This window comes from Cupressus sempervirens, chromosome 4 (genome assembly GCF_028749045.1).
Source record: "Cupressus sempervirens isolate cs-2001-9-10 chromosome 4, ASM2874904v1, whole genome shotgun sequence".
In the NCBI taxonomy this organism is placed as follows: Eukaryota; Viridiplantae; Streptophyta; class Pinopsida; order Cupressales; family Cupressaceae; genus Cupressus; species Cupressus sempervirens.
The window spans coordinates 266,090,655-266,110,910 of record NC_143121.1 but is presented as its reverse complement, the minus strand read 5'-3'; positions in this window follow the sequence as shown (position 1 = coordinate 266,110,910).

Below are 20,256 nucleotides of genomic sequence, written 5' to 3'. Positions count from 1 at the left end.
TATTGGAGTTTATTCAAATTATTTTGTAAGGCTATTAAAGCCATTAAAATCATAGTGACTTGCAAGGTCCTAAAAAAATGTCAAGTATGAGAAAACCACTCAAAAATATCAAAGTAGGTTACTAGAAATGGTTTAATTTAAGTCTTAAATTCATTTTTATCATATTTTAAGGTTTTATGGAAAGTTTGAAGTCATTTGGATAATAAATGTAAAAGTTGTTCAAAAATTGCCAAAATTGTAATGACAATTTTTACAACTTGGTGACAACTATTTAAAAGTTGGTTTAAAGGTTTTAGTGGGTAGTCATAGGTTGGTTGGAGAGTTTAATGTGCTTCCAAATTATATATATTTATTCTTCAAAACACAAATTTTTAAGTTGGATAAGATGGAGGAAGGATTTGGAATGGAAGAAAATTCATTTTGATGTTGTATATTTCAGTTTTTTTTTTTTTTTTTTTTCGTACAATTTCTCTAATGTTTTGGTTGATGCAAACTCATTTTGAATTATATATACTGAAACTTATATTTTTGGAAATTTATATGATCTAAATTATACTTGGTTTTGGATTGGATTATTTTGAATATATTTGGAAGAAGTTATGGCCGTTTTAGTGAATACTAGACGGATTCAATCATAATATGAATAGTTTTGAGAAAATTGCAATAACTTTTATTTCTTTTATTGTATTTGGCTATAAATTGGAGAAAATGTTTTTAACTTACTATTATTGAATCTAAAAAAAATATTGGTTTCATTCTTTCATTTATGGAAGTTATTAATGACTAATTAAGGGTTTTAAATTTTTCCTTAGTTGAGAAATTGTTTTTAAAAGATGCAAAATTCTTACATTCATCTAAATAGTTGGAAACCATTATAAATGCAAATCCATACCTATAATTTAAAAGTTTTGTGGAAGGCCCATATAGCACACTTCTATTCTGCTCCCTGGATCAAGTGGTGTCAGAGCCCAAAACGTTTAAGAAAAAGGTATTTTGTGGTTGTATGTTTGTCTTTTATAGGTTGAAGAGAGAACTTGGATATTAAGAGACTAGGCCAAGAGTGCAAGGAGGAGAAAATCCTAAGGAGAGGTACCAAAGACAAGAAGAAGAAAGGTAAAAGAGACTTTCTAGAAAATGGATTTGTTTATGAAATTTATGCATGGTAATTTTTTAGGTTATGGATTCAAAAAAGAATAAGAAGGAAGAAAAAAGAAAAGACTAGAGAAGATAGAAAGATTGTAAAAAGAAGAAAAGAAGGATACAAAGAAGTTGGAGGCACTTCTTAAAATCCTAGAGCAAAGAATTGGAAATGGTGAGGGAGATGAAGAATTTAATTTTTGAAAGGCTCAAGAAGTTGAAAAATATGTGGAGAAAGAGAATGAACTCCAGGAAGAGTAAAGAGAAACAAGTATAGAAGAACCAAAAGAGGAAGAGTTGATTGAATCTAATATGGAAGTTGAACCAATCGAAGACTCCATGAAGATGGACATTTCTGAAAATGATTATGTTGAAGTATTTTCAGATATAAATGATAATAATGAGAAAATATTAGAGAGTGATTAGATTTATGATGAGAATGATGGTAAAAGGGAAGAGTTGTCAAGAAGCTTTGAGAAGAAAGATGCAAATTTTGGGATTGATTTTGATACTAATCAATTGATTTTTGCCCATGATTTTTTCATTATATTCATTTGAACATAGGTGATAAATAAATAAGATTGGAGGGGACATGAATTTGTTCTTAATAGGTTCATATTCTCAAGAAAAATAATTGAATGACCAAAAGTGAAGACGTAGAGATCTTTGAAATCCCATTTCCAAGAAAACTTGGAAAAATTTGAGAGTTGGGGAGTTAGGTGTAGGAGAACCTAATCATTTTATGTCTCATGGATAAATTCATATTTTAAATTATCTTTAATATGGTTTCAATGTTATTTAAGGAACTATTGGTGTTTATTCAAATCATTTTGTAAGGCTATAAAAACCATTAAAACGATAGTGACTTACAAGGTCTTGAAAAATGTCAAGTATGAGCAACCCACTCAAAAATATCAAGGTAGGGTAGTAAAAATGATTTAATTTAAGTCTTAAATTTATTTTTATCATATTTTGAGGGTTTATGGAAAGTTTGAAGTCATTTGGATAATAATTGTAAAAGTTGTTAAAAGGTTGCCAAAATTGTAATGACAACTTTACAACTTGTGGTGACAACATTTTTAAAGTTGGTTTAAAGGTGCTAATGGGTAGTTATAGGTTGGTTTGATAGTTTAATGTGCTTCCAAATTATATATATTTAGTCTCGAAAAATGAAATTTTAAGTTGGAGAAGTTGGAGGAATTATTCGGAATGGAAGAAAATTCATTTTAATGTTGTATATTTTAGTTTTCTAGTTTTTTTTCCCTGTAATTTCTTTGATGTTTTGATTGATGGGTACAAGTAAAATCTTGTGTCACCTTTTAGGATGACTTACCAGAATGATTGATTTGAGTATTTCTATCTAAAAATCAATTTTGATCAAATATATGGTCTAGATAAATTCATTTTAGCTAAATTATATATGATCTCACACTTTTCCAATTGAAAGTGTTTATTAAATGCATATTTTATACAAGTTTGTATCTAATTACTAAAGAAATATAATTATTTCAGAAAACTAATGTTTCAATAAATCTTACTATTTTTTATGATATTTTTTAAATAACATATAAACACCATTTTATAGATATCAAAGTTAAGGATATTCTCATTAGACTTTATAGTGTTTTAATTAGATATAGTCTATTATATTTAAAAAATTCAACAAGCACATATTTTAACACTAAAAAAGATGTTGATTTTGAGAGAGAAAATAAATATTAAATCATATAAAAAAAATTGAAAGTTATATGAAGTTCTAGAGAAGAGAGTCCTCTTCTAGAATGTATAATTTGTATTCAAAATAGATCTATTTTCAAAATTGTGGGGGAAATGAAAACTATTGATTTTAAGCAAGTTGAAATTTTAATCATTATAAGAAAATAAAATATAGGTCTAAAGAAATTTTTTTCTTTTTAATGTTATAGATATATATGTTATCTATAACATAGTTTGAGATCAAAGGGAAATGGGTTTATTTCCATATAGTTTTGTGGTGGGAGCTAGACCTCTAAATTTTAGTGTTTTTCAACAACTAAAAAATTACTATAAAAATTATGAAAATATATCAATTCTTTTTACAAATAATTATTAAAAATTATAATCCTAAACTTGATCCATTTATACACATTTTATTAGTTTACTTCATTTTCTACTTCTAACTAATAATACTAGTTTATAGCACTGAAGGTGAATAGTTATACTTTTGTTAGCCTTTTGCTTTACAAAAGGGTCACACAGGTTTGTTCTTTTACCTTGACGCAAACTCATTTTGAATGATTAAAACATGAAATTTATATTTTTGGAAAGGTATATGACTTAAATTTTATTTGGTGTCGGTTTGGATGATTTTCAATAAATTTGGAAGAAGTTATGGTCATTTTAGTGAAGACTGGTTAGATTTTGTCATAATATGAATAGTTTTGGGGAAATTGCAATAACTTTTATTTGCTTGATTTTATTTGGCTATAAATTGGAGAAAATGTTTTTGACTTTCTGTTATTGAGTCTCACAAAAATGATTGATTTCATTCTTTCATTTATGGAAGTTGTTAATGACTGATTAAGGGTTTTAAATTTTACCCTATATGAGAATCTATTCTTAAAAGATGCAAAATTCTTGCATTCATTTGACTAGTTGGAAAACATTATAAATGTGAATCCATATGTATAATTTAAAAGTTTTTTGGAGGGCCCATATAGCACACTTCTATTGTACTCTCTCTAGATCACAACACAAAATCAAGACAACCCTAATTTATTCATCAAAATTGATACCCACAAAAGATAAATGACTAGTAATAGTATTAAACTAATTAAAACAATCAGCAATAGATCCACCTTCAATGATTTTCATATTAAATAAATGCTTCATGAGAAATACCTTGTTTGAAGTAGAGAGCTTTCAATACAATTTTGCTAGGGTTTGCATCAACTCTTCTGTTGTCTTCACTTTTGTAATATAAAATGCCACTGATGGTACCAAGCATAATCAAATGCCTCATAGTGCCTTTGTGTCCAAAACATCCTAGTAACCATTTGACATACATACCTGATTCTTGGATTTTCCTTCCAATGGCTTCCATAAATCTTTCTAATAAAGATAGTCTTCCATTGCATCTTCCATAACTAAAAGTTATGTGCATGAAACATGTCAACCCTTAGCTTACCCTCATCTACCATTACTCCCACTCAATTATGAAACTTTCCTATAGAGGATAACTAAAAAAAACTTGCTTTGATACCACTTGCTAGGATCAAACCACAGACAAAAACAACAATTAGATGCAAATATAAACAATATTAGAAAATAATAGATCACATAGAAAAGAACACAAGACACTAGGATTTAACATGGTTCACCCAATCCCTGGGCTACATCCACCAAATAACATGTTTGATATTATTACGATCTAGTGATTACAACCTGATTACAATCTATAATTCCATACAACACAATACTGCCACAAGAAACAATTTTCACATCACCACACTAAAACTATCCCTGACCCTAAGCCCTTTCATATAAGTGTTTTAACCACTTTAGGGTTATAATTAATTATTATTTTTTAGGTCAGAATCCTAATCAAATAGGGCCCAAAATTATTTTTTTGGGGTGATGCCCTAAGTCCCAAAGAATTTATGAAGTATGTAAAATACTTTCCTAATCAGTCACCACAAACTTAACAAGATCAAGTTGTGAGGATAAATTATAAGCAAGTGAAATATGAAATAAGATTGATATCTGAGTGAAGGAAAAGGATTGAGTAGGAAAGTGTTGGGGTAAAAATGCAAACCTATGTCACCTTTTTACAAAGGAAAAGGGTAACAAAAGTATAATTGTTCAACTTCAATGACATAATCTCGTATTATTATTTAGAATTTGAAAATTAAGTAAACTAATAAAATGTGTAGAAATGGACAAAGATTAGGATTATAATTTTTAATAATTATTTGCAAAAAGAAATGATAGATTTCCCTTTTTTTTAAGGATAACTTTTTAGTTGCTGAAAAATACTAAAAATTAGGGATTTAGTTCCCACCATAAAACTAAAAGGAAATAAACTTATTTCTTTTTTATCTTAGATTATGCTATTGATAATATATGTAGCTAGAACAATCAAAAACAAAAAATTGAATTTAGACCTATATTTTCTCTTTTATAACGATTCAAATTTCAACTTATTCAAATCAATAATTTTCATCCCCCACCACATTTTCAAAAATAAATCTATTCCAACCAAAAGAAAATTTATAGATTCTTTAAGAGGACTCTCTCCTCTATAACGTAATATAATTTTTTAATTTTTCTGATATGATTTACCATTTTTTCCTTTCTCAAAATTGACATCTTCTCAAGTGTTAAAATACGTACTTGTAGAATTTTTTAATTACAATATATTATATCTAATTAAAACACTATGAACTCTATATGAGAATATTCTTGACTATGAGCTATAATAAAAAAGGTTTTTATATGTTATTAAAAAAAATCATAAAAAATAGTAAGAGTTATTGAAACACCAATTTTTTGAGATAATTTAATTTCTTTTGTAATTTGATACTATCTACTATAAAACATGTATTTAATAGACATTTCCAATTAGAAAAGTGTGAGACCATATATAACTTAGCTAGAATAAATTTAACAAGATCATATGTTTGAAAAAAAAAAGATTTTAGATAGAAATACTCAAATTTAGTCATTCTAATTAGTAAGCCTAAAAGGTGACACAAATTTGTACTTTCACTTATGGATGATAGACTACAAAGAACATCTGGTTAGGAAGAATCTAGAGGTCAAGCTAAATTAGACATCTAGATCGACAAAGAAAGTTGCTTCGTAAATTAAGCCAAAATTGATGTTTCTTTCAAACCACTATAATAGTAAAGAAATCTCTTAACATATTTGACTTCACAATCATTGTGTAAATCCTCTAACAAGGTGACATTTGATTATTGAACGCACCTTGAGTGTTGCCCAAGGATCCTGTAAGGGGAACTACCCCCAAACCCCCATACAAATAATTTTGGGGAAAAACATTTTGAATAAAGCTCCAAGTCTGATTAGTCTCCACATTACAATAATGAGAAAATTGCCAAATACAATGAGAGGTTCAAAGAAAGTGTAAGTGCAATCAAATCTTTAGGAGGTAAAATTGATGACAAAATAGTAATCAACATTGTACCAAGAACTCTTCTTCCTATAAATATTCAATTAGAGTTTTATCTATTCAAGACATGAGATGCAATCCAGAAAATGATTTAACCCTAGATGCTCTTATAGGAAGATTGACTTATTTAGAGTACGATAACTTTGATAACTATGCTCCTACTTATAGCAATCTTTAATCTCCATTGAAAGAAAAAATGAACATTGGTAGAAAAGGAGGGAACTGAAAAAAAATAAAAAAATTTGACAGTAAATCTTGAAAAAAGGAAGAAAGATAAAGATCTTGAAGTCATTGAATCTATTCTAGCAAATAAAGCAACAAAAGAGAGAGGAAAATTTAGAGGTAAAATTCCATTGATTTGTTTCTCATGTAAAGAAGTTGGTCACATTTCTATAAGATGTCCAAACAAGAAATATAAAGATGAGAAAAGGTTCAACAAGTTCAAAGGGAAGTAAGACGTCAAAATCTACAAGGACTACAATGGAAAGGGTAAGAAATCATGTTACATTGTAAAAGATTCTAATAGTGATAATGATGAAGATGAAGTAGTTTATATTGTTGTTAAAGATGAATATGATAATGAGGAAAATGAAAAGATGATTGTTTTCTCTCATGTTAGAAAAATGAGACATGGATCATAGATTGTGGTTGTTCTCATCACATGACTGGTGATAGAACTAAATTTGAACTTTTGGAACACTATGATGGTGGAAGTGTAAGATTTCAAAACAATGAACCACATTATGTAATAGGAAAAGGAATCATAGCATTAACTAGTGGAATCAAATGTAAGAATGCCTATTCAAAATCTAATTAGCATAGCACAACTGGACAATATAGGATACAAAGTTGAATTCATGAATGACAAGGAAAAACTATTGGATGGAATAGGAAAACTAGTTGGAACTAATAATCAGATAAAAGGATTTATTTTACCTAGATCTCACTGAAACTACATGGTTAATAGCTCAGATAAAGTAAAATTGGCTATGACATAAAATAATGTGCCATGTTAAATTTGATAACCTGATCACCATAAGAAAGAACACAAGAGTAAGAGACATACCTTATCTAAAGAAACCTGGAATGGTCATGTGAAAACAATTTCAAATTGGTAAAATGAGTAAAAGAAGTTTCAAAAGAAAGTCCTATAATTTGGAAGAAGTTTTGGAACTAATTCAGATAGATCTTTGTGGGCCAAAATGTCATGCCCAAAATATATGGGCAAAACACACAACAATTTTTTTTTCACAATCTTAATAAGAATTAATTAATGTAATAAAGTCAACAAAGGTCTAGATGATTAACTATAATGGAACTAATTGTTCAAGTAGTTTGAAATATAGATAACTGAAGGTACTAGAAGATGGAAGCAAGTTCACATTAATATAGAGAGGTGACAACTCAGTTTTAAACATAACATAAAATAGATGTTTTGGATGAACTTAATGTTTCTTAGTAAATAAATTTATTTAACTTAAATGACAAATTCATTTAACATTAAGAGAATCTAAAACTCTAGAAGACCAATAAAATTTAACTATTCAACTAGGCTATCTATGTTTTAATTTCAAATTACCTCCTACGTTCTCATAACAATCTAATTTATATTAATCTATTATTTACAATTAAAATTAAGACTAGAATTAATTCAAATAAATCGATAAATTAACTAAGCTTTATTCAAAACTACTATAAATTTGAGTCCAATATTAAGATGTCAATATTACGATTAATCTAACTAGCTCACGATAGAAAAAAAAGGAAACTAATTAATAACATAAACTAAAATGCAATTTATAACAAAAGATAACTAAAATGAACTAATTAGTTAACATAAGATTAACAAACCAACCACATTCTAAAACCTATTTACTAAAATCTACATTAACACAAAAAAAATTATATAATACTACTATCAATGCCATAAAATAATTACTAACCTAATTTATTAATTTAATTCTAATTTAATTTTAAATTGTCACTAAATCTAAAACTAACCAAGCAATCCTATACTAACCTAGACTACATACTAACTATGACTAACAACTATCCTACACAAATATAATATTAACCCCCCCTATTCTAAGACCTATGCCTACCCTCCTCCTTTCCTAAGCCAAGTGGGTCTGCCCCCTCATGTGGCCCCATGTCCAATGCGCAGGTGCTGCCCAAGGCCTGCACGCTATAGACCTATCCCCCTGTCCTTGCATGAGGGAGATCCCATGCAATCAGATGAGTGCTTGGGGAGTAAGCATGGGGGTGGTAAAAGTAATGAATTTTGTTTTATATTTATATATATATATTTATTTATAAAGACTTACCTTACTCCCCTAAGGATGACAGGACATGGCCATTGAGTGGCTAAAGTACCATGGCAGGTGGAAGGAAATTCCATGCCTAGCCTTAAATAGGAAAGCGGAAAAAAAGAAAGAGATGGGGGGGGGGGAATTAAGTGGGTGAGCTTTTCCCTTTTTCTTCCTTCAATCTTTAAACTTTCTCCAAAACTAGAGATTGGGTAACAATCCCAAAACTACTCCAAAATGCCTATAAGTATGATCCTTAACTCAACTAGACTTCAAGCAAACTCAAGCTAGAGTTTGAGTCACCAACACATGGAGAAGACAATCCATTTTCACAATCAACCAAAAATAGAGTTTTTGAGTGACCCTAAAAGTCAACCCAAGAGACTAAGGGGTTGAAAAGTGCTCCCCACCCACATCCTTACCCATAGGGTACTTAAATTTAATGTTTTTAGGCCTTAAAGACTTAATAGGAACAATTAAAAGCTAGGAGAAATAGTAAGATCAAATAAAAACCTTAAAGAGTTACAATACAAGGACAACACAATTTAACAAGGGGTTTAGTTTTGTCTTTCCAATGGATTTCCTAGCTAAATTTCCTGCACACTCATTGCACACATCAGTAGTTCAAGAAACACACACACACACACACACACACACACACATGTAAAAATACATATCAAGGAATTCATGTAAATTAAAACATCCATTTTTCTACAAATCAATTGTTTACCTCATTTTATTGATTAAAATTGGAAAATTAAAGTGTTAATTTTGCATTCATTTACTTCATCATTAAACATGTTCATAAAGCATTAAATGACAAAATCAAATAACTGAAGTAAAGCATCACACAATGTAAAATAGCATAATAATGTTCAGTGCATAAAATAATGTTCTGACATATCGAGTCATGAGTATCAAAATAATAATGTATCATCGATGCTAGGATGGGTCGGGGCGAGGCCTCACATCCTCCCCCACTATGCATGAACTTCCTCCTAGAGTTCATAAAAAAGATATGGGTACTGAGATCGCATCTGTGCCGCATCCTCCCATGAAGCCATAACCTCATCATAGCAATCCCACTAGACTCTAACATGGTCCAGCTCTTGACCTCAAAGTGCTAGGGTCCATCGAAAAATAATACAGATAGGCTCTAGCGCTAACTGGCCATCCAACTCCACTTGCAAAGCATCCCAATCTATTATATGAGACTCGTAAAAAAATATATAAATTTTTTTTTGTGTGTTTTGCCCATATATTTTGGGCATGACACAATAGGTGTGGTAAGCTACTATGGAGATATATAATTAATTCCATTTGTTGATGATTATTCTAGAATGATGGCTACAATATTTTTGAAAGATAAGTCTAATACTTTTCAAAAGTTCAAATGATATTTGGATAGAGTTTAGAAATAAAGAAGGAAAAATCTAAAATACCTGAGATGAGATACAGGAGAATCCATCTCAAATAAATTTAACGAGTTCTACAATGAAAGAGGAATCAATAAGTAGGTATCAACACTTAGAACACCAGAGAAAAATGGAATAGAAAAATGAAGAAAGAGATCCATCATGGAATGTGCAAGAACATTAATGATAGAGAAGAATGTTGCACCAAAATACTAGAGAAAAGAAATCAACACAATAATTCATACACTGAACTAAGTTCAACTAAAGAGAGGTACAAAAAAAATACGTTATGAGATATGGTATGGGTATGAGCCTAATATTTTCTATCTTAGATTATTTAGAAGAAAATTTTATATCTTGAAAGATGTAAGGAAAGGAAAGCTTGATGAAAAAATTGATGAAGGGATATTCCTAGGGTACTACAATAAAAGCAAGGCATACAAATGCTTGTATCTTACTACTCACAAAGTCTTTGAAAGTGCACATTTGAAGATTGATGAATTTTGAAAAACAAGTGAAGAAAAGAGCAATAAGGAACCTGGAGATTATAGAAAATTTATCTATTATGAAGAGGAACCTAATACTTTACCTCAAAATGTTAAATCCATTTAGCAATCAAATGTATATAGAACTCCTGTAGTTTAGCTTGAGTAAAAAATAATGGCACCTAACTCATAGATAGTTCAACTTGAGTTGTAGTCATGGACAATAGAACCTGAGTCTCAAGTAGTACAACCTAACTTAGATTTAGAAGAGCCTATGTTAAAGCTAGATTAGACAAAGGAGCTGGAGTAGAAGACAAAAGATCATGGAGAACCAAGTGAACCAAGTTCATAATCAAGAAAGATAGATCAAAGACTTTCCAAATATGTAAAAAGGAATCATGCACCTAAATAAATAATTGGAGGAGAGACAAAAAGCATATTGACAAGGAATAAACTAAAAGGTACATGTTTTCTTAGTGAATTTGAACCTAGACATATAAAACATGCTTTAGAAAACTAAAGTTGGATAGATGAAATGAATGAAGAAATTGAGAAAATAAAAAATATTAAAACTTGGTCTCTTGTTCCTAAACCCAAGGAACAAAATGAGATTGGTACAAAATGGATAATTAGAAATAAGTTGAAAGAGAAATGAGAAGTGACAAGAAACAAGATAAGAATTTTATGCAAAGTTTATACTCAAGAAGAAGGTTATATTGATTAGAGGTAAACATTTTCTTGCATTGCAAGACTTTAAAGAGTCAGACTAATTCTATCATATGTAGTACAAAAGGGTTTCTAAGTGTATTAGATGGATGTTAAATCAGATTTATTGAATGAAATTTTAGAAGAAGAACTCTACATTGAACAACCTGAAGGATTGATTGATCTAAGAAAAAGAAACATTGTATATAAACTTCATAAATATTTCTATAGATTAAAGCAATCTCCTAGAGCATGGTATGAAAGACTACATTGATATCTCATAAAAATTGGTTTTGAAAAGACAAATGATAATTAAAATTTGTATATCAAGGAAGGACCACAAGACAAGATATTGATTGCAAAAATATTTGCAAATTCATATTTGATTGACATGGAATGGTACTCAAAGAAATTTTTGAAGCAATGAGGAAAGAATTTTAAATGTCTATGTTTAGGGAGATTAAATTCTTTGTGGGACTATAAATTCATCAGATGAAAGATGTTATATGCATCACTCAATAAAAATATATCAAGGAAACATTGAAAGTATTTAGAGTGGAAGATTCCAAGCCAATTTGAACACCTATGTGTACTAGACATAAGCTCTCAAAGAATGATGGTTCAAAAGAGGTAAATCAAACTACTTATAGATTAATTATTAGGAAACCTCAATATGTGGCTCATACCAAACTTGATATTGTATTGGTAGTTGGCATAGTTGCCAAATTTTTTGCTAATCCCAAATAAAATCACATGATGCCAGTCAAAAGAATTTTAAGATACCTATAAGAATTTGAAGAATATGAGTTATGGTATAAGAAAAGAGGAAATATTGATTTAAGAGCCTTTACTAATGTAGATTTGGCATGAAACATTGATGACAATAAAAGTACTAGTGGAGGAGCATTGCTTCTTGCAAAGAGGCTAGTGTCTTGGAAAAGCAAGAAGCATACTTGTATTTCTCAGTCCATAGTAGAGGTAGAGTATGTTGTTGCAATAGTTAGCTTTTCTAACATAATATGGATCAAGCAATTGATGTCAGGAATGAAGGAAGAAATAAAGGAACCAATGGTTATCTATTGTGATAACACAAGTGCAAGCAATATATCAGAAAATCTAGTGATGTACACAAACAAAAAAAGCTTTGCAATCATATATAAGTTCCTAAGAGAATTGATTTAAGACAAAGAGGTAAGATAGGAACATGTGAAAACTAAGGAGTAGATAGCAAATATATTTACTAAATCTTTACCTAAGAATGCATTTATGTATCTAATAGGAAAAATAGGGGTTATTCCCCTATTTGATGCGCACTAAAACAAAAGATAGTGTGGCATCAACCAAGGTCCATTGAAGATCAATTAGGTTTATATAGTGTACTACAAAGCATATTGCATATGAATCAAAACAAAGGTACAATATAACTTCAAAGTTTATATCCATTGGCAATTGATGTCAAAGAGGGAGAAGTTAGTGTCAACATGGAAGATTGAGGAAAGTTTAGTATCAATGAGAAAGAATGAACATCTTGATATTCAAATAATGAAATTTTCAGCAAAGAGGGAGAAAATAACAACTGAGTTTTGATAGGAAGCAACAAAGATGAATCCATGTAGAATCTCAGACGGAGACAGTATGGATGAGAATTAGAATGAATCTAAGGATATTATCTAATTACTCATACTTTTATCATTTTATGTTGAAATTTTGTGTTTCCATCAATGCCAAAGAGAGAGTAATTTGTTGAAAATAATTCCTCAATTGTGTAATTTCATTCATCTTTACACAAATTTTAGTATTAACTAAGCAATATAGAGTATGTAGTAGTAACCTTGCATATCTTAGTACTAATCAAGAAGTCAGGTCAAGAAGACTTGCTATTTTTAACCAAATAATTAGTTAATGAGGGGATTCCTCCCTAAAGTATTAGCCAACTAGTTGGGCATCAAAAGGAGTGTAGTATTAACCACATGGTTGGGCATCAAAGGAGTTGGAGTGTCAACCTTGTGTTTAATCCTAGTGTTGACCAGGTGACAATAGAATGTAATTGACTAATATTCTATTAATTAAGGTTGACTATTTGGGTATTTCTTGATTGTTTTTTATGTGTATTCAAGCTCGCTTGTCTAATCTTATGATATATAAGAAAGGTCAAGTTGTGAGGATAAAGGGTAAGAAAGTAACATATTAAATAAGATGGAAATGTGAGAAAATGAAAAAGAAAGAGTAAGAAGATGTTGAAGATAGACTGCAAAGAACATTGGATCAAGAAGGATCCAAAGGTCAAGCCAGAATAAAGATCTAAATCTAAAAGGAAAGTTGCTTCATAAAGTAGGTCATAACTTTTTTTTCTTTCTAACCATTCTAATAGTAAAGAAATATATTAATAGAGTTAACTTAAAAATCATTGTGTAAATCCTTTAACAAGGTGACATTCAAGACTAAAGCATTTGGAGACCTCTAACCAAAACTGTCCTAATAGGGTGATCTAAATCTTCTAACAAGATTGGATCCTAACAAATCTAACTACAAAAGAGTGAAAATTATTGTGACCAGTTGCAAGGTATTTTTTCCCAAATTGGTTTTCCTTGTTAAATCTTGGTGTTATCTATGTTCATTTTATTTTCTTATGCTTTATGTTTTTGCAACTAAGTTATTGTTGATCTGTTATTTTGTGTGATGCTGAATGATAGGTATCCTTTTGAATCCCTCTCTTAAAAAGTTGATTGAGGACCAACTCCAAGGTTTCAAGTGGGTTTTTCAACCAACTAGATAACTCAATTAAAGATAAATGTGTATGTTCATGAGGAGGCCTTTGCATGTTTGAACCAATCACACACAACCTATTGTTGTAATGTAACAACAAAAGAGATTTTTCTTTTGTTTTATTTTGTGATTAATGCAATTTATGAATGCAATTGTATGAATTCCTATTTTAATGAAGTGTTTGAAAAATGCAAAGAGATAGTAAAAAGAAATTAAATAAAATTATTGAAAGGGAAATTTCTAATGGAGATACACCAGAGTAACAAAATGTTTGTGAATTAAATGATCAAAATGATCAAGCAAGAAGCCAATGAAATTAGGAGCAATGCTTTGTCAACTTCACCGATGTAATTGTCGATGTGAACTTCAATAATAATTGAAAGATTTTTCACATTTTGTCAAATTGCAAGACCACAAAAAGTGCGCTCATCCAAGAGAAAATGCTATGCAAGACCAAAGATGATGCTTTGTCCAATTTGTCACAACAACAAAATTTGTTAACATAATGCAAACACTAGAACTAAACAATCACACAATCATAAAAGCACAATAAAACCATAGGTTTCATTATTATTCATGGACATACATTTATAAAAGTAATACACTATAGCATGAACAACTAAACTTAGAATGAGAGAACCCATAACATATGTTATTGTATCAATATAATGGCCTCTAGTACATATTACATCCATGTATTTATAAGAAATCATCTCCTCTATTTGTGATAGGAGTGAGAGCTCTTTAAATGTAAAATTATTCTAAAAAATAATAAAACAAATCTAATTACAAAAAATTGACTCTCTAAATGACAATAAGTAGGTCTCCACCCTTGCTTATATCCATTAATGGGTGCATGAGCCTTTACATGACACAAAAGAATGAAAGAATAAGAATAGAAGAAGATTGAAGCTATAAGATGATCTAGAAGTCTTTGTAAGCTCTAAAAATGGAAGCTCAATCTTCTTTAGACATTTCTAGGAGTTGAATTGCCATCAAAATGTGTTTCTAGTGCATGGAATGCTATAATTAGCAATTGGTAGTTAATTTTTGGTGCATTACTTCTTCTTCAAAACTATCAACACACCTTCATGAAAAGTGTACCCGCCTCTAGGATGCTCATTACTCTACTAAGGAGGAGAATCAAGTATCTAATGTTGTCATTCATATATGTTTGAGTCAGATCCACCTTTCCTAGTCTTCAAACAAGAGGTGTCATGTCAATCAAGAATGATGTTTGCACTAGTTATTTTTCCTCTTTCACATTCACTTTGTACCACATTTTTGCTCCATCATAAGATATCTCAAGGTATTTATCTTCCCTCGAGAGGTGGAATACATTGTCAATGTTGTTACACTCTTTATGATCTTCAACTCTATCTCATAGTGTTCTGGTGATGTCATTATCATTTCAAAAGATTGAACTAATGTAGTATGTGATGTTACGTTCACCAACTCACTTTAGATTAGTCTGGATATCATCACTAACCTCTTCTTTGGTTTGTTGCAAATGGTTAATAAAGCATTCTAGTCAATGTGTTCTATTTCATTATCTCGAATTTCTATATGTCTATCCTGGAATCTTGATTTCTTAGGTGCTCCTTAATACTTGAATACAATGGGTTTTGGTGAAATTTTCAAAGCCATGGAAGATGATGATGATAACATTTTATTTGTATAAAAGAATTAAAAATTAGTCTACTAGTATTGGAAGGCAAAAATGAGACCCAAATAGGTCCTAGACTAACTAAAAAAAAGGTTCAACATCAGCCAAAACAAACAAAACAATGAAAAAATCCCCCCCACTGGCCAGTTTTTCCTTTATTGCACCTAGCACACACTAGCATCTATGCTAGTGCATTACTTTAGCCTTGAAAATGGATTAGTGTGTAGTTGCACATCTGAACACCTTGTCAAAGTGTGTAAGGTGTACATGTGTAGAACTATGCACATGTTCTCTATGGCTTTGTGCAAGGGGGGGAAGGGGGGCTTTGTACATGAGAATCTATGTATCGAAAAACTTTCAATAGCAACATAACAATGATCACGGATCTTGTAATATTTGATGGCTACAAGCATTCAACTTTCACTTAATATTTGAATGGGGCCCAATCTGAAAAATAAACATTTGACTTTAGACTAGCCAATAATATGCAATCTTTCATTTAATTAACTTTTCAACTTTGTAATATGTATGCATGGACTAAATATTAAACATCGATTTCATTTCAAAAAGAGTCATACCACCTCTGACTTGGTTGTTTCACCATTTCTACATTTTTGAGAGCTTACTTTGTATTCTATTCAACTGATCTTGCTTTTTCCTTTTTTTCTAATTAATAATCTTGCTTCAATTCAAAAATTGTCTAATGAGTTCATTTCATTGAAGAAACAAATTAAGAGGCCTACCTATTCTTTTCATCAACCTCATCAAGATGGTTATAGAAACCCAAATGGAGGTAAAACTTTGCAAAAACCACCTATTCAATATAGATTACCAATTGAGGGTGCCCCAAAAAGCCAAAATATGTCTTCTTTTCATCTAAGGGTAGATCATGATGGAGATACATTTATTAATATGATTAGAAATAGGTAGATGGTTGATAAAAAAGAATGAACAATTGAATATCCTTAAAGTGATGATCATGCTCCTTGAGGAAACTCCAATTTTTTATTTCTTGGAGTATGAATCAGATTTAGAAGCATGAGGTGATTATTTTTCTACTCTAGAAGGACCTTAGTTAATAGTAATGACCATAAGTTAGAAGTGTTGGAAATATAGATGGAGCAACTGAGAGTGGGGGGTGAATCAGTTACCACAAAAATAAATCCATAAATCCCTTAGATATCTTATAAACTTAGTTACTACTATTACTCAGTAACCACATAAAAATGTTGTAACTCGTTAGATGCAGTGTATGTTATCTTAAACAAATCTTAAACATTCATAGTGATTAACATGCATGCATAAAAGAAATAGCATGGACACACAAGACACCAGATTTGATGTGGAAACCCAATATGGGAAAAACCACCAAGTAACTAACTACTGATTTTCACTCTTCTAAAGTGAGCCCTATTAGGATCCAACTCTATTAAAGGTTACAAAACACATTGTTAGGTGTGACCTTGTTAGAAGATTTAATCACCCTACTAGGAGTGGCCTTGCTAGAGGACTTTAGAAAAATTCAATAGAACTATCACCTTGTTAGAGGATTTACAAAATGGCTATTCGGCCAACTCTGCTAAGAGATTTTTAAATCACTATTACAATGGTGAGAAAGTAACAATGAATTGACTTGAATGAGATGCAACTGAATTGTTCATACAGATCTTTGTTCTACTTTACTAGATCCTCTTTTGATCGAATACAACTTTGCTACTCCTCAAGGATATTTGATCCTTCTTCAAAATTTTCTCACACTTTCCTCTTCACATAATCAACACAATTGCATGCTCACTCATTACACTTTAGAATTCACAATTTGACCTTTTATTTATACCTTACAAATTGTCAAGTTGGCTCATTTACAAGTTTAAATTACAAATAATCATTACCTCAGTCGGCTACAATCATAACATGAAACAATTAAACTTTATTTCCCAAAATAATGAAATCCTTCATTGGTCAACCCTACTTAATAAAAATTTCTCTAGAAATGATTTCCAATGTTAACCAACTAAAGCTCAGTGAACATTGCAAACTCTACAAAATCTTTTGGAGACCAAGTGAACTTGGTAAACACTAACTTTCCTTTGTTAACCTTGTGAGCTTGGTTAATACTAACTTTTGTCACAAAATCCTTCAACACCTGAGTGAGCTCGATAGACACAGTTTCCATAGAGTAATTTTCAGAAATTCTTAGTAGACTCTGGAATTTTCTTTGCTGACCAATTGAGCTCAGTAGACTCTATAATTTTCTTTGCTAACCAAGTAAGCTTGGTAGACTCTGTCTAATAACTAATATGGCATTTGTGTAACATCAAAGACAACACACAATTGGACAATTGTATCCAACAATCTCCCTCTTTGACATTAATGACAACACTGAAATTTGAAAACAAGTCTTTCTCTGACAAAACATTTCTCCCTCTTAGATTTTATGCCTCAAACTCCTCTAATGAAGTAATCTCCCTCTCTGAAGGAATTACATAGCTTCTTTTCTAAATAAAAAACTCTCCTCAAACAAGTTCAAATTTTAGAAAGATATGATAGTAAAATCTCTCACTTTGACAACACAAGAAAATGAGTAACAACGTACCTTGAGTACTAATTCATATGCAATGTTTCCATGACTATGCTACATAAACTAAAAGACCTTCAACTTGGTTCCTATTCATACATCGCTAAAACTTTATTTTAGTGATCTTTAGATAGGGGAATGTCCCCTAACTTACCTCTTAGATACAAGGATGCATCCTTAGGTAATGGCTAGGTGAATATGTCAACAATTTGTTCCTTTGCATGGACATATTCCAATCTGGTCTCCTTATCCTGCACCAATTCTTTGATAAAGTGATACTTTATTGCAATGTGCTTGGTTTTGGAATGGATTACTGGATTCTTTGATATGTTGATTGCACTTGTATTATCACAAAACATAACAACTAGTTGTTTGATCTCAACCTTCATGCCTTTCAATAACTGCTTACACCAAACAATATTAGAACAATTTATTGCTGCTGCAACATACTCTGCTTCTACTATAGATTGGGATGTAAAAGTTTTTTTTACTTGTCCAACAATCCAACCTCTTTCCAAGAAAGAATGCTCCACCACTTGTATTCTTTCTATCATCAATGCTTTTTTCCCAATCAACATCATTAAACACTTTCAAGTCCAAATTTCTTCAAAATTTGTACCACAATCCATAATCTTCAGTGCCTTTCAAGTATCTCAAGATCCTTCTGATTGCCATCATGTGATTTTCTTTGGGTTTTTTTGAAAATCTTGCCACGATACCAATTGCAAGAGCAATATCAAGCCTTGTATGAACTACATACTGCAACTTTCCAATCATTGATCTATATAAGGTCTGATCTACCTCTTTTGATTCATCATCTTTGGTAAGCTTTAATCTAGTACACATGGGTGTTCCAACTGGTTTACAATCTTCCATACCAAACTTCTTGAGTATCTCCTTGATGTAATTATACTAAGTAATGTAGATACCATTCTTGCTCTACTGAATTTGAAGACCAACAAAGAATTTAATCTCACCAAATATGAACATTTCAAATTCCTTGTTCATTTTCTCTGAAAATTCTTTGCATAGATCATCATTCCCTATAAATAAAGTATCATCCACAAATAGTTTTGCCAAAAAAATCTTGTTATCTAGTCCTCCCTTGATATAGAAGCTATTGTTATCATTAGTTCTTTGAAAACCAATCTGAATAAGATAGTTATGCAATCTTCCATACCATGCTCTAGGGGCTTGTTTCAGACCATACAATTTTTTGTGTAATTGTAGACTATGTCCTTCCTATCTAGATAAAAAAAACCTTTAGGTTTCTCAATGTAGACTTCTTCATCCAAAATTCTACTAAGAAATAATGATTTGACATCCATTTGATATACCTTAAATCCTTTGTATGTAGCATATTTAAGTAAGGTCTTAACACCTTCTAGTCTTGCAATAGGACAAAAGTCTCTCCATAATCAATTCCTTCTTCTTGGGAGTAGCCTTTACATACTAGTCTAGCTTTGTTTCTTGATACCTTACCATCTTCCTTCAACTTATTTCTAAATACCCACTTTGTTCCAATCACATTTTTCTCTTTAGGTCTTGGTACAAGAGTCCATGTTTTGTTCTTCTCTATTTTCTCTATCTCGTCATTCATGGCCTCAATCCAAATTTCATTTTCTAATGCATCTTTGACAATTCTAGGTTCAAAATCAGAAAGTAAATGAGTATCTTTTAGCTTACTTCTTGTTATGGTACCTTCAGATTTGTCTCCAATAATCTAATTTGGTGCATGATGTCTCCTGACATAGTTGGCCAATATAGGTTCCTTGCCTTTTGACTGAGTTCCACTGTCTTCATTTTGAATTTCAATTTTTAGCTTTGGTTGATCTAACTACTTCTTGGGTCCTATAGACTCAGTAGGCATTGGCTTAGTAGCATCTAAATGTGACTCAGGTTCCTGCAACTTAGTTTGAACTTCTTGCAACTCAGTGACTAAAGACTTGAGAGTACAATTTTTTTGATTGATAGATGTATCTGACACTATATCATTTTTAATGAAAAAAATCTCCTATAATATTTTGG